This window comes from Pelodiscus sinensis, chromosome 2 (genome assembly GCF_049634645.1).
Source record: "Pelodiscus sinensis isolate JC-2024 chromosome 2, ASM4963464v1, whole genome shotgun sequence".
Classification (NCBI taxonomy): domain Eukaryota; kingdom Metazoa; phylum Chordata; order Testudines; family Trionychidae; genus Pelodiscus; species Pelodiscus sinensis.
Window position 1 is genome coordinate 177,672,869 of NC_134712.1, and position 14,177 is coordinate 177,687,045.

The following is a 14,177-nucleotide window of genomic DNA, read 5'->3' on the forward strand; positions in this document are numbered from 1 at the left end:
TGTTAAAATGGAAAAGGTACAGAGAAGGGCAGCAAAAATAACAAAAGGTATGGAACAGCTTCTATAGGAGGAGAGATTAAAAAGACTGGGAACATTCAGCTTGGAAAAGTGATAACTAAGGGGGGAGATTAAGTTACAGGTCTATAAATTCATAACTGTTATAGAGAAAGTGAACAAGGAAGCATTATTTACCCTTTCCTATAACAAACAAACTGTGGGTCATCTAATGAAATTATCAGGTAGCAGGTTTAATGCAAACAGAAGGAATTACTTTACACAACACACAGTTAGTATGTAGAACTCATTGCCCAGGGATGCTGTGAAGGTCAAAGCTAGGTTCAAAGTAGAATTAGATAAATCCATGGAGATTCAGTCCATCAGTGGCTATTAGCCAAGATGGGTAGGGATATCACCCAATACTCTGGTTGTCCCTAAGCCTCTGACTGCCAGATGCTGGGTCTGGATGACAAGGGATGGATCTTTTCATAAATTGACTTGTTCTGTTCATTTCCTTTGAAGCATCTGGCACTGACCACACATCAGAAGACAGGATTCTGGGCTACATGGACCATTGGTCTGACTCAGTACGACCACACTTTGGTTCTTAATTCTGTTCTAATTGAAGCAACATCCCTGGGTCACCTTGGCCTGTCCAGTCATGAAGGGTAATCTGACTTTCTAGTAGCACATTAGCTTTAATTACAGTATTCAACATTACAGTACATAAACCATCCTGTATCATAAAGCAGCTGTTCTAATGCATTATCATTCATGGCTGTTATTCTAGACTGTATCCCTCTGACTTATATGCTAATGAATTCTTAGCTTCAAATACATGCATCCTTCACTGATCCCTTAAGAAAAAAAGAACCTAACTCTCATACAGCACTTTTCATCAGTAGCTCTCAAAGCACTTCGCAAAGAAGGTCAGTGTCATCATCTCCATTTTGTAGATAGGAAAACTGAGGCACTGGGCTGGATGTGACTTGCTCCAGGTCTCCCACCAGCTGGGAGCAGAATCCAGGTCTCCTGAGCCTCGGTCCAGTGCACTGATACTGTCTCTACAGACACACACACACACACACTGCTGAAATTACTACTGGAGGACCATGAATTCTCTCACTTATACAGGAATCGCCTCCAGTGAAAATGGAAATTGCATGATGCACAAAGTTCAAGCTCTGTAACGTGTATCATCATGAACAGGTATCATGTGGCTACATTCACATTCGTGGCACTCCCTCAAGCTCCTGCACTCATATTCTTTGAGTAATTTTAACACTGGGAATTTTGCTGTCCAAAGACTGGATCAGAGCCATTAATCTAGTGCAAAGTGTAAGTTATCACTAAAAGCTCTTGGATAGGGTGGGCACATGTGTGTGGGTACTGAGCATAGGCTAGGAGTTAGGTAGCCCAGGTTCTTTTACTGCCTTTGCCAGAAATTTGTGCCATAATACATTGTGCTGATAGTGTATACAGTAGCACTTCAAACATTATTTAGCTCTCTCACAAACTTATATGTTAGATATATGCTGGAACTGCCTCTTTATTCCCTATGGCAATGTGGTTTCCTGGGGCACAAGGAAAGAGCAGTTCCTGTGCTCAAGAAGTATTGGGACTACAACTGCACACCCTTTCTGCTTGAGGCAAATGGGATGAAGGAGGGATGCTGTTTCTCTTCTCCTGCAGCAGCCAGACACATACTTGCCCTAAATGGTCAGAGTTAACAGGGTCGCCAACCCCAAGGGTTCAGAAGTCATGCATCAGGCTCCTAAAGTCATGAGATTTCTTTTTTTTAACCTCATTTTAAAGAGGAACAATAATTTGCCTCCTGGAGCTTGGGCTTTTATAAGTCACATTTACAAGCTTTTCTCTGCAATCGTATAGTCTCTAGAAACTCAATTTTCTTTCTAAACGAAAGCAGAAGTTCTTACCTTCTCCTTTAATTTTTGGAAGTAGTTGTATTGTTGAACATGTATAGTACCCAAGCACAAATAATTTCCAAAGCACAGACCAGAGCTCTTTGGTAAAGATTTCTTATCTGCCCACTCAGAAGCAGCAGTAGGGATACTTCAAATCCTCCTGCCATTTTAGGAAGCAGTTCCTATAGGCACTGGCATAGGAGCAAGAAAGAGAGATAAGACACAAAATTTTAGCCTCACAACTTTGAACAGGGAGACTATCAGGAGCCTCCAGAAAGGGGAAGAACCCCTATGACCGTGGATACATCTACACTGAGGAGTTATTTTGAGATACTGGAAGTATTCCAAAATAGATATTCCATATCTTTTGAGCAAGCCCGTTATTTCGCAATATAACGGGTATGCTATTCCGACGTCCCTGTAAACCTCGTTCCATGAGGACTAAGGGATATTTTGGAATAGCATTCTATTTTGAAATTTGGCACTGTCTGCACAGCACCAAATTTTGAAATAAGCTATTTTGAAATTAGCTCAAAATAAGCTAAGCCATTTGTGTTGATCAAATTGTGTGGCTTATTTTGAGATTAGGGTGCAGTGTGGACACACTGCAAAGATTTTTCTAACTTGTGATTCTGAGACATGGTCAGCCTGTGGGATCAGGCCAAAGAGGAGGAAGTGGGAGCAGGGTAGGGACATGGCTGACACATGCCATTCATCCCATGTGCTAAATGATCCATGTAATTAAGGATAGATTCATAATGTATATACACAAAGGGGCTGAATTAAGGTTGTATGATAAATCCTTAAGGCATTTCAGGTACTTGACTTTGCCCTCTAAGTAACACTCTTTTAAAATATTGGTTTTTTTCATATGTTATATATACAAATCCGTTCCCCTCTCGTTTCAAAGGGGACTAGTGATTTTGATTATCTCAAGATGATGGCCAGTTACAAATCATGTGCTGAGGCCCCATTTGTTATGCTGGCCAGGGCAGTCTCATTGTTCCCTTGTGCTTTCCTGTCAGTCTGTTCCATCCATCAGCTGTATCGTTTTATACTTAACTGTTCTGGACAGGGACCATCTTTTGTTCTTTGTTTGTACGGCACCTAGTACAATGGGGTCTTAATCCATGGCTGGGGCTCCCAGACACTACCACAAAACAAACAAATAATAATAAGAGTCAATGGAGATTAAAATTGAAAGCACTTCTTACAAAGTCATGGGTCTGATATCCTTGATACACTTTGGCTAGTCTATGGCACCATGGCCATACAAATCAGCAGTACACTTTATTTTATGTAAAATTAAACTGAGTTTATGGTGCAGTGCAAAGCAGCCAAAGCACAATGGAGGAACGGCCAGATGGTGCAGATATCCATTAGACTGAGACTTGAGGATTAACCAGGATGGGAACAAATTCACAGGTCAGCAGAAAAAAACGCAGAAAGGACAGTGTGGCTTCATTCGACCTTCTGGGAACACTATGCCTTGCTCCGTGAGTGTAGGAATGCTGCTATTTCCCTTGCTACAAAGCCGTGTGATACGTCATGGTTGCCTGTAAGCCAATTACACATGACAGCTTGTACAGTGGGCTGAAAGGCTTTAGTATTAGTGCAAAATAAAAGTAATAATAATGTGGGGCTTACATGATTGCCAATAACAATGGGCCAAACTCTAAAGTTCTTGTTCAGGCTGGATTGTCCCACCTCATGGAGAACCCAAGGAAAGGGACTGGGGGCAAGAAAAATTCTTGGGGCTTCACTTGCTGAGTTTCCTATGAAACTTTATTTCATTTAGTTGTGGGGTGCAGGAGGAGAAGAGTCCCACAGCTCAGGCTTCAGACTGAGCCTAGATGTCTACACAACAATTTTATAGCCCCACAGCCTGAGTCAGCTGATATGGGCTAGCTGGTATTTTATTGCAGTCTAGCCGTATACTTGAGACCAGGGAAGATGGCTCATCAAGGAAGGACTAGCAGTAAATTGCCAAAGCAGGGAACCCCTGAGACACCAGGTGAGTTGGGGCTGTGGAAAGCTCATGGGAGGATTTTTGTTTCATTTTGATCTTTAAGTTAATAACCCAGACCCTAAGGAGATCTGAGGTTATTGGGTTTGTAAAAGTCTCTGGCTACGTCTACACTGGCCCCTTTTCCGGAAGGGGCATGTAAATTTCACTAGTCGTCGTAGGGAAATCCGCGGGGGATTTAAATATCCCCCGCGGCATTTAAATAAAAATGTCCGCCGCTTTTTTCCGGCTTTTAAAAAAGCCGGAAAAGAGCGTCTAGACTGGCCCCGATCCTCTGGAAAAAGTGCCCTTTTCCGGAGGCTCTTATTCCTACTTCAAAGGAATAAGAGCCTCCGGAAAAGGGCACTTTTTCCGGAGGATCGGGGCCAGTCTAGACGCTCTTTTCCGGCTTTTTTAAAAGCCGGAAAAAAGCGGCGGACATTTTTATTTAAATGCCGCGGGGGATATTTAAATCCCCCGCGGATTTCCCTACGATGACTAGTGAAATTTACATGCCCCTTCCGGAAAAGGGGCCAGTGTAGACGTAGCCTCTTAGTTTATTGAAGATTCATGATGGGAAATGGAGGTGAGGGGTTGCTTGCAAGGCAGTTCAGTGTCCACATACTGTACCAGGTCTGGTGTTCTAGTTAGTCACATGACCCTGTTCTAACTCTGTGATAGCTATTTAGTTAACTAGTAAGTGTGCAGTTAGCCACTGGTAACACGCAGCTCTGATGCATCTCAGAATTGGGGCTAGTGTCTGGTAGTTATTTTATGTGAAAGAAATACTGGTAACAGTATATACACAGCAGCCTGAAATATGTTCCTCTTACTAATTTCTGATCACTAGGCTCCAGGGCAGTTATTGTAGCACTCAGAAGATTCAGAGAAGAATTCAAAAGGTTAATTAAAAAACTAAGACATGAAACTTATGAGAACTGGAGGAATGAGGATGAAGGAGAGACTGACCGTCTTAAAAGGATATTAACTCAAGTATATAGCAATCCCAGTAGCTAACTTCTCCCTAAGTTATTCTTTTCATTTAATCATAGATAAGCATAAATGGGAATAAAGCAAAAAGAAATCCAGGACAGTGTCAAGAAGCACTTTATTACACAAGCTGTAATTGAAGTGTGAAATGACCTGGAAGTCAAAGTCACCAAAGGCAAAAACATTAGTGTAATTAAAAAAAAACACTTAGATACTTTACAAGAAGAAATGATGAATTAATTTTGGCACAAAATGCTAGGTCTCTGTTCACCACAATATGTATTTATGCATGTTATCATCACTTTAGGTTTAACCACTCTAAACTCTACCACAAAATGAAGGGAGGTGGAACCGACTTCTAGACTGCAGCTTGCAATTACATTGAAAATGATAAAATCCACTTACTGGAATCAGAGTCATTCATTTCTCATCCCTAATATACATGATTAGACTGTCTTGCATGACATACCCATACAAAATGTAAAGTGAAATATGAAGCAACTCTTACAGTCTTTCATGGGCTACATGGACCTTAGAAGTGTCCACCATTCTTACTCCTAGTGGAATTCTGCACCTAAAAATTCCTCACACCATTTTTTAAATTTCTCCAAATTTCTGCAAATTTTATTTGTCAAAATAACACTACATACTCATGCCAGTTTTGAGTTATTTTTGGTAAGTTCTTTCAAAATAACAGTCAGCAAGTATGTCTGTAACTATACAGAGACACACCAACATTTCCCTAGTAGTAAAGAGTTACAAAAACCCCTATGATAACTAATGTTCCCTCTAATCTTTTCCATCCATATGTGGATTTTTCCCCATCCATGTGTGGAATATTTTTTTAATGTTCACCAAGGCATCTGTGAATGTACATCACCAGTAGAAACAAAACCTAGCTGTGGGTGCTCTGCTAATAAGCTGGAAGGCATTTGAATTGCTCCTTAGCAGCTGCAGAAGTGCACAGCTTACATGGGACACTGATGACAATCCTGTTCGTATTGTAACTCTGTGCTGAAGTACGTAGCTGAGCTTTATTCCTTATACCCGGCTTGTAAGAATGGGATGTTGCAAGCAGTTTCAGCATGGGCCCTTTCAGACTTCTGGGGGGGGGGGGGGGGGGAGTGCATGCTCACCAGGATTCTCCTAAATTGAAGCATTGTGGATCATTAATTTTTATTTGTATTGTGGTAGCCCCTAGAATTCCCAGTCAGGGACCTGGCCCCCCATTATATTAGGCATTGAACATATGTCAAAAAAGATTCTCCGTATCAAAGAGTTTACAAACTAAATAATATAGAATTTATTGATGAACAGCAAGTTAAATACTGAACTATGATTCATACCAAAATGTAAATGCCTCCTTACAATGCATTTCTTCCAGGTATCCTACAGACTTTATTTCCTCCTTGACAGCAGCCTTAACAAAATAAAAATAAATTTTTATTGAAAGAAAATCATTAAACTAAACATACTAAAATTCATTACACACTTTGCAGTGTGTTGCATTCCATTTCCACACCTTCATCAACACATGATCTCTTATTGCCCCCAAAAAGGCCAATTGGCACTTGGACACCAGTGCCACTCACTTCAGGAAGAAAAACTGACAACTCACTTTTAATTTCCCCCAAATGAAAGATGGTAAACATGCCACCATTTCAATATTCTCTAACAGAACACAAATGATTACGCAGTAACGTCTTGGTTTGCAGGAAGGCCATATTAGTTTTTAATAATACCTAGCCTACGGGCCACATCAGATCTATATCTCTATGGCTAACTAATCTAAAGAATGTGATGCAGCTCCGCAATGAAGGGCAATAAAAAGACCTTTAATCCCAAACTGCAGTAAATAGAGCACCGGACTCTCAGGAATCCCAGGCTCTATTCCAAATTCTCCCACAGGACTGCTGGAAGGCCTTGGGCAAGTCACTGCATCTCTGTGCCTCAGTTTCCCCATCTGTAAAATTTGGATAATGATACTAAACTCCTTTGTAAAGAGCTTTGAAATTAATGGATGGAAAGCACAACAGGAGAGCTAGGTATTATTATATTAGCATTGTATTTATGCTTGCCTCTGCAGTCACACCTAGTAAGTAGGCACTGTTTGGTAAACAGCAAATGCTATGGTGAGGTCTGTGATGTGGAATATATGCACAAGGAACTATTCTGAGACCTTATACTTTATGGCTCTGTAAACCTGTCAGATGATAAATATATTTAGTCACTAGCATCTTGGAGTGGATTTGAGCTGATAACATTTTCAATACAATTTCAGGTGAAAGACTTGGTTAAAAATTATTTTGCTAGTTACATAAGGGTTAAGGTTCATGGATCATTCAACAGCAGCAGTCAATGACTGGGGAGAGGGGAATGTTTGCCCACAAAAGCAGTTCCATTGGCCCCACCCTCTTCCCCCTGAAGCTACTGGACTTGATTTTGCAACCCTTACTCTAACAAAAAGTAGCCCTTAACCACATTAGTAATTTTTACTGAAGACTCAGTGATTTCAACTGGCTTACTATCCAGAGTAAGGCATATTTTCATTACTAAGAGTTGTTGGATAAGACCACAGGGAGTTCCATTCGCTGTACCGAGACAATTCATATAAGTAAAAGAGGCAAAATTTGATCCCAAAATGTTGCAAGAGACCTAATAAATCTATTCTTAATATGCTGCTAAAGCAAACATTATAAAATATTTTGCTTTAACTGTCTTTAAAAAAAACATTTTTAGCCAAGATTAAAGAGCACAGACAAGACCAAACTGTGTAAATGGATTTAAAAGTGCCTTATGGGCAAACAACTCTAATTGCTAAAAGGCTAGGAAAGGTCTCCATAGCTTTGTATTTTGTCTGTTTATTTACTTTTCGTGTTAAGAGTTCAAACATTAACTATCAGGGTTAAACAATTTTAATTGCAGGGCTATCTACAGAAGCAGTTTCTCATGAGAAATGTTTCACAGTAGGCACTTGTTAATTGTTCTTTTTTATCTTATCTGACAAAATAAGTTGTCATTGTAAGAGATCAAATAGTTCATTTTTCTCAGGAAAGACTGTAGATTCCAACACAGACTGAAAACCTAATTGTAAACTGGAGATTTGGCAATAGTAAAAGGACCTCTATTATATAAAAGAACCAAATATCACTGGAATATCATAGATTTTAACACACTCTCTCTCTCTCTCCTCCCCTCCCCCTCTCCCTCCACACTGTGGTTGACACTAGCCAAGAAGTTTATTTCTTCCTCTCTTTTACTGATACTTCTCATGAACAGAAGAAAACTTTGCAAAACTAATCAGATCTCTAGCTACTGTATTTTTCCTCTGAACAAGTTGTTCACATGCCAGAATGAATCTGGACTCCAGCATCTGGGAGTGTTTTTAGAGATGTTCATTATTTATATGCCAAGATAATATCTACCACACATGAATGTGCTACTGTTTCCCATGATCAGGCATGTGCCAATTAGCACCAACTGCAAGTATGTTTGTGATGAGGGCTCTATTTTCTTGAAGCTGCTCTGAGACTAATAATTTATTACACATACTATAGGCTTTCAACTGCCCATTGGATGCAAATGAGTTAATTTCATTTCACTAGGGCCTTGAGATTACTTTGAAATGAAGATTTAAAAAAAAAAATACATTGAAATAAAATTATACTCCAGCAAATACTCTACTAGCATAGTACACACTGCTTAAAATATTGCAGTAGATACTCTAGAATCAGAGAATCTGGAAAAGGGAATTTTCTTTAACCTTTGACCATCAGAATTAGATACAATGCATAGATCAAACTGTGTGTGGAAGTATCATAGGCACCTTTTGTTTGTGGAGATAAGTTTTCAGTTGGCCTTAGGAAAGCAACAGAGAAGAAGACACTATTCTAGCCCTGGCAAAGGAGAAGGTCTGTTTATCTCCTTCTCTCTGAAATTTTATAGGAGCAAAATGATAGCACAGTCAGAGCCAGTGGTCTTTGCCAATAAAATGCATTCCAGTTAGCATGCCTGTGAAATAGTAACTAGGAGATGGCCTATTGGCTGTTGGTTTCAAGAGATGTGATGAACAAAGAACGTGTGCATTTTCCCCTGGAAGACATGCATCCACATTCCTTGTGCACTCAGGATGAGCCAGAATGCAGTGGTCACTGGATTTACCACTCAGCTGCTCTGGTACTACCTTGTGCCTGCATCTGGGGTAGGGATTAGCTCTTAACCAGAGTGATGGCCCCTCCTCCAGTTGCTCACCGCAGTCTGTCTAGACTCAGTTGCTTCCCCTTTGTGGCTTGGCCCTTTCACAAGACTATTCTAGCTTTTCTCCTCCAGGGTATCACAATCTCTTAGGACTAATTGTCCCAGGCAGTCTTCAGCTCTACTGCCCAGACTGCAGCATCCCACTGTCTGGTAAGGGAAAGAAACCTCACCCACTATTTCAAGATCCAGCTCAGGGACCTTATTTCCCAGCAACCAGAGTTCATCCAATATCTCACTTTCTGTGTTTCCTGGGCTCTTTACCTTCCTGTCTCTATCTTCTAGTCCTCCCCCAGGTTACCACCACTGTCTCCTCTGCTCCCTGCAGTTACTTTGCCCTCATTGTATTTTCAGGTAGGCTCATGGAGTTTATCCTTCTCCCTCATTAACATCCCTCCTCTCTTGGTAATAACTACAAAACTCATCCCTCTATCCCTTGCTCACTCACCGCTTCCTCTCTTTATACCTAGCACGGCTCCTCACTTCAGCTGGGCTTCATCAGCCCTTAGGCCTTATCAGCACCAACTCACCTCCAGGTGCAGCCAGTCACAGGATTAATTAGCCATTTGTACCTCCTCAGGCCCCAGTAGGATAATCACCACAGCAGTGTGCCTGAGCCTTGCCCCTTACTTTCCGTCCCAAACTCTGGTTTGCTTTCACAGAAGTGATTCCAAACCCAATTCACAAGGGAACTAACCTACACCAGGGCTATATCTACACTGGTGCGATCTTATGCCAGAGATATGCAAATGAGGCTAAGTGTGTAATATCACAGAGCCTCATTTGCATATCTAATGAGCTGCCATTTTTGCGGAAGAGGCTCTTGCGCCAGAAGGAGCTGTCTACACTGCCCCTTCTTGTACAAGAAAAACCCTCTTGCACAATGCCACTATGCTGATTATTTTCAGGAATAACAGCATTGCACACTGTTTATTGCCTATGCTGTGTCCCTGACTTTTACTAAAAATATCTATGATAAAATTGTAGCCTTGCTCATAATATAACTTTAGGTGAGTGCCAGTAGCCTACCACTGCATAATCTGTGTGCCCCCATACCATGATAAGCTACTTGAGAGTGGACCCAAACTTCCACATGAAGTCTTATTGAAGGAATTGGCCTGTGAGGACCTCATTGCACGATATGGATGAATACGCATGTTTTAACACTTGGGCAATAGATGATCATATTATTTTTCTCATGCTGTCAGCAGTGCTAAACAATATGTGATTGTGTCTGCAGAGGGGCTGTCCAGATTTAATCAGTTTTGTTCCCTCTTTGTTTACTTCAGAGTGAATTACGATGCTTGACTGAATTTTTGGTGACTTGCATTTTTAAGAGCAGTATTGACAACTCATAAATATTTCCAAGGCTGCATTTCAGCATAGGTATTGTATCATTTTCTCTTGAAGCTATTTACATGGATCTCTCGGGGGAAGGGAGAATTGTTGGTTTGTTTTTACTCCTGGTAACATTTATTTGAACCCACAACCTCTTTAGTTTTTTAATCTAATTCACACTGGGATTGATCTGATCTTACACAAGTTAGAGTTCATCTGATTTAATGTTTTCAGGCACTCAGAGACTGTTTTGTTTAGATGCTTTATTTTTATTTTTTGAATATACATATGACCTAACCATAGTGAGCCAGATTCTCCAGGTCTACGTCTACACTGGCCCCTTCTCCGGAAGAGGCATGCTAATTTCTAACTTTGGAATAGGGAAATCCGTGGGGGATATTTAAATATCCCCCGTGGGATTTAAATAAACATGGCCGCCGCTTTTTTTCCGGCTTGGGGAAAAGCCGGAAAAGAGCGTCCAGACTGGCGCGATCCTCCGGAATAAAGCCCTTTTCCAGAGGATCTTTTATTGAGCGGCGGCCATGTTTATTTAAATCCCGCAGGGGATATTTAAATCCCCCGCGGATTTCCCTATTCCAAAGTTAGAAATTAGCATGCCTCTTCCGGAGAAGGGGCCAGTGTAGACGTAGCCCAGGAGTGCAAATTAGCATAGCTCTATTTTGATCCATAGAGCAATATTGATTTTTATCACTTAAAGATGTGATTTGTTTTCAGAGATTTAGATTTGTTTTACCTTAACTCTTTATTTCCTGTTTTTCAGATGTTTAAGCTGAGATGCATTTGACATTCTGGCAAAGTGTGAGGTTGAACAGTGAATAATAATAAATAATATGTAGCTCAGTATAAAACTCCAGATTTTATCTGCATGTTTACATAGATGATCTAATTTCAGGTGTTTTAGTAGCTACAGGAACAAGGAATATAGTGCAGTCTGAATTAAGCAATAAGAAGTGGTGTTAAGAGATAGCACAGGCCACCAGTTATGCCATTCCAGGTCAATAATGTCCTAAGTGCACAAGTTGCTTTTTTAATTTTTATTTACATTTCATAATTTGAATCTCAATAAGATTATACGCAGGCAATGAATTTCTAGGGGATATTCTTCTTCTTGGGTGGTTAGCTGCTTGGCTTTCAGCCTTACACCACAGACTAAAGTGGGCTATGAACTGTAAAATTGCTATAAAATCCATATAGTTGCATCTACAAACCTTTAGAGTAAATGTGAAGGGTTATGAATACGGAAGCTTACGTATGTAAACCTGTGGTTTAGCAGATCTAGATATATGGGGACCAGATTTTCAGGTGGTATAGCTCCACTGACTTTGGATCAAAGCTAATTTAAACCACCTGAGGATCTGGCCAACACATTAGTTTCTATGAGGGCTTGTTTGTAACTGCCACAGGGATGAATATCCCTATGTGTCAGGTTTGCAATATCTAGACTCCATGGAATCACAAGGTTCAAATCCTCCCAGCGTTAGTAAGCTCTCTTATCCTTAGGGGCCGATAAACTGAATTATCATATACTTCATGCTTCTGGGCATGTCTCTTTTTTTGAGAGTGTGAGACATTAAAAATGAAAAGTCTATCTCTTTAATATAGATATTAGAAGTTTTACATTGCATGGTTGGTAAGAGTAGAGGTTCTCTGCCTCAATGTCCTTGTCCATGCTAAGTCTCAGAGGCGCAGCCATGTTAGTCTGTATCTGCAAAAACAATGAGGGTGGCACCCTCGACTTATTAGGGCATATGCTTTCGTGGGTAAAACCTACTTCATCAGATGAATTGGAGTGGAAGTTACAGAAGGAGGGGTGTATATAAGGAGGAACTTGCTTGTGATAATGAGGCTAGTCAAGAGGAAGTGGGTCATTCACAGCATTTGGTGTAGAGATGTAAATATTCAGAGAGGGTAAATTGCCTTTTGGAATGTGTTAACCATTTGAGTTCCTTATTCAGTCCTAAGTTGATAGTGTTGAATTTATAAATGAATTCTAGTTCTGCTATCTCTCTTTGTAACCAGTTTTTTAAAATTCTTTTTAGAAGCATGGCTACTTTCAAATCCATTACTGAATGTTCAGTTATGTGTTTCCCTGGCGTCCTGTAATGCCATGGCGCCCACCCGGGCATTTATGTGCGCCTGCGGAATGATCTGGACCGGCTCCGCCCCCGGGCACATGGCACATGCGCAGTGCCGGCCCCGAGCCATGGCGCATGGGAAGCCCCTAACCCAGGCGTGCAGCACATGCGTGGCCCCACCCCCAGGAGTGCAGCACGTTAGCGACCCCGCTCCCGGATGCCCAGCATGTGAGCAGCCCCGCCCCCAGGCGCCCGGCAGCCCCGAAAGGTTGGGGACCACTGCCCTACAGGTTTATGAAGCAAAGAGGTGGCTACATTTGCTACTGTATATATTATGTGAAGAATTTGGGGACGAAAGATAAAAACGGCCATACTGGGTCAGACCACAGGTCCACCTAGCCCAGTATCTTGACTTCTGACAGTGACCAATGCTAGATGCACCAGAGGGAGTGAACAGAACAGGGAATCATCAAGTGATCCCTCTCCTGTCACCCATTTCCAGCCTCAGACAAACCAGAGGCTACGGACACCATTCCTACCCATACTGGCTAATAGCCACTGGTGGACCTAACCTCCATGAATTTATCTATTTCTTTTTTTTGAACCCTGTTAAAGTCCTGGTCTTCACATCATGCTCTGGCAAGAGTTCCACAGGTTGACTATGCACTGCCTGAAGAAATATTCCCTTTTGTTATAAACCTGCTACCTATTAATTACATTTGGTGACCCTAGTACTTATGTTAAGGGAACAAATAAATAACTTTTCCTTGTTAACTTTTTCCATACTAATCATAATTTTAGAGCCCTCTATCTTACCCTCCCTTGGTCTCCTCTTTTCTAAGTCTCCTCTTTAAAAAGTCCCAGTCTTTTTAATCTCTCTTCATATAGGACCCATTCCAAACCACTAATCATTTTGTTGCCCTTCTCTGAACTGTTTCCAATGCCAATATATCTTTTTTTAGATGAGGCGACCACATCTGTACGCAGTATTCAAGTTGTGGGCATACCATAGATTTATATAGAGGCAATAAAATATTCTGTCTTATTCTCTATCCAATTTTTAATGATTCCTAACATTCTGTTTGCTTTTTTGACTACTGCTGCACATTGAGTCGATGTTTTTAGAGAACTATCTACAGTGATGCCAAGATCTTTATTTTGAGTGGTTATTGCTAAATTAGTCCCCATCATTTTGTATGTATAGTTGGGATTATTTTTTCCAATGTGCATTACTTACATTTATCTCTCTATAATATTAAAAAAAACACCTTTTCCTGCAGGATGACAGTGATGTCATTATGTCACTCTGTGTCCCACCTGACTTCTCCCTCTCTTGCTCCCCCCTCCCATTACCCCAGTGCTCGACTGCCGTACCAAGGCCTCCCTCCTCCCGGTGGCCGAGAGAGAGCACGGGGCCTGGAGGGGCTTCAGAATGGCCCCTGCCCTTCGTGGCTGGGGGAAGAGCTGGGCGTGACCTTACTCTGGCTCCCACTCCCTGGTGGCCAGGAAGGGGCTGGGAGAAAGGGGCAGAGTGGAGCAAGAGCCGGGGCAGCCTTGGAGCCGGGGACAGGG

At 41.3% G+C, this 14,177-nt stretch overlaps 1 long non-coding RNA gene across 2 annotated transcripts in view; it reads right to left on the reverse strand.

The window, feature by feature from the left end:
• The window catches only part of LOC106731514 (uncharacterized), a 179,202-nt gene that overhangs the window by 66,388 nt on the left and 98,637 nt on the right, over positions 1-14,177 (reverse strand). Inside the window, exon 3 of one of the 2 annotated variants that reach the window (XR_001367794.3) lies at positions 2,482-3,072. The exons of the other annotated variant lie outside the window; for it this stretch is intronic. This is a non-coding gene — a long non-coding RNA (uncharacterized LOC106731514). Of the gene's footprint in view, positions 1-2,481; positions 3,073-14,177 lie in introns of those variants that run through there. 2 annotated transcript variants of the gene reach the window in all.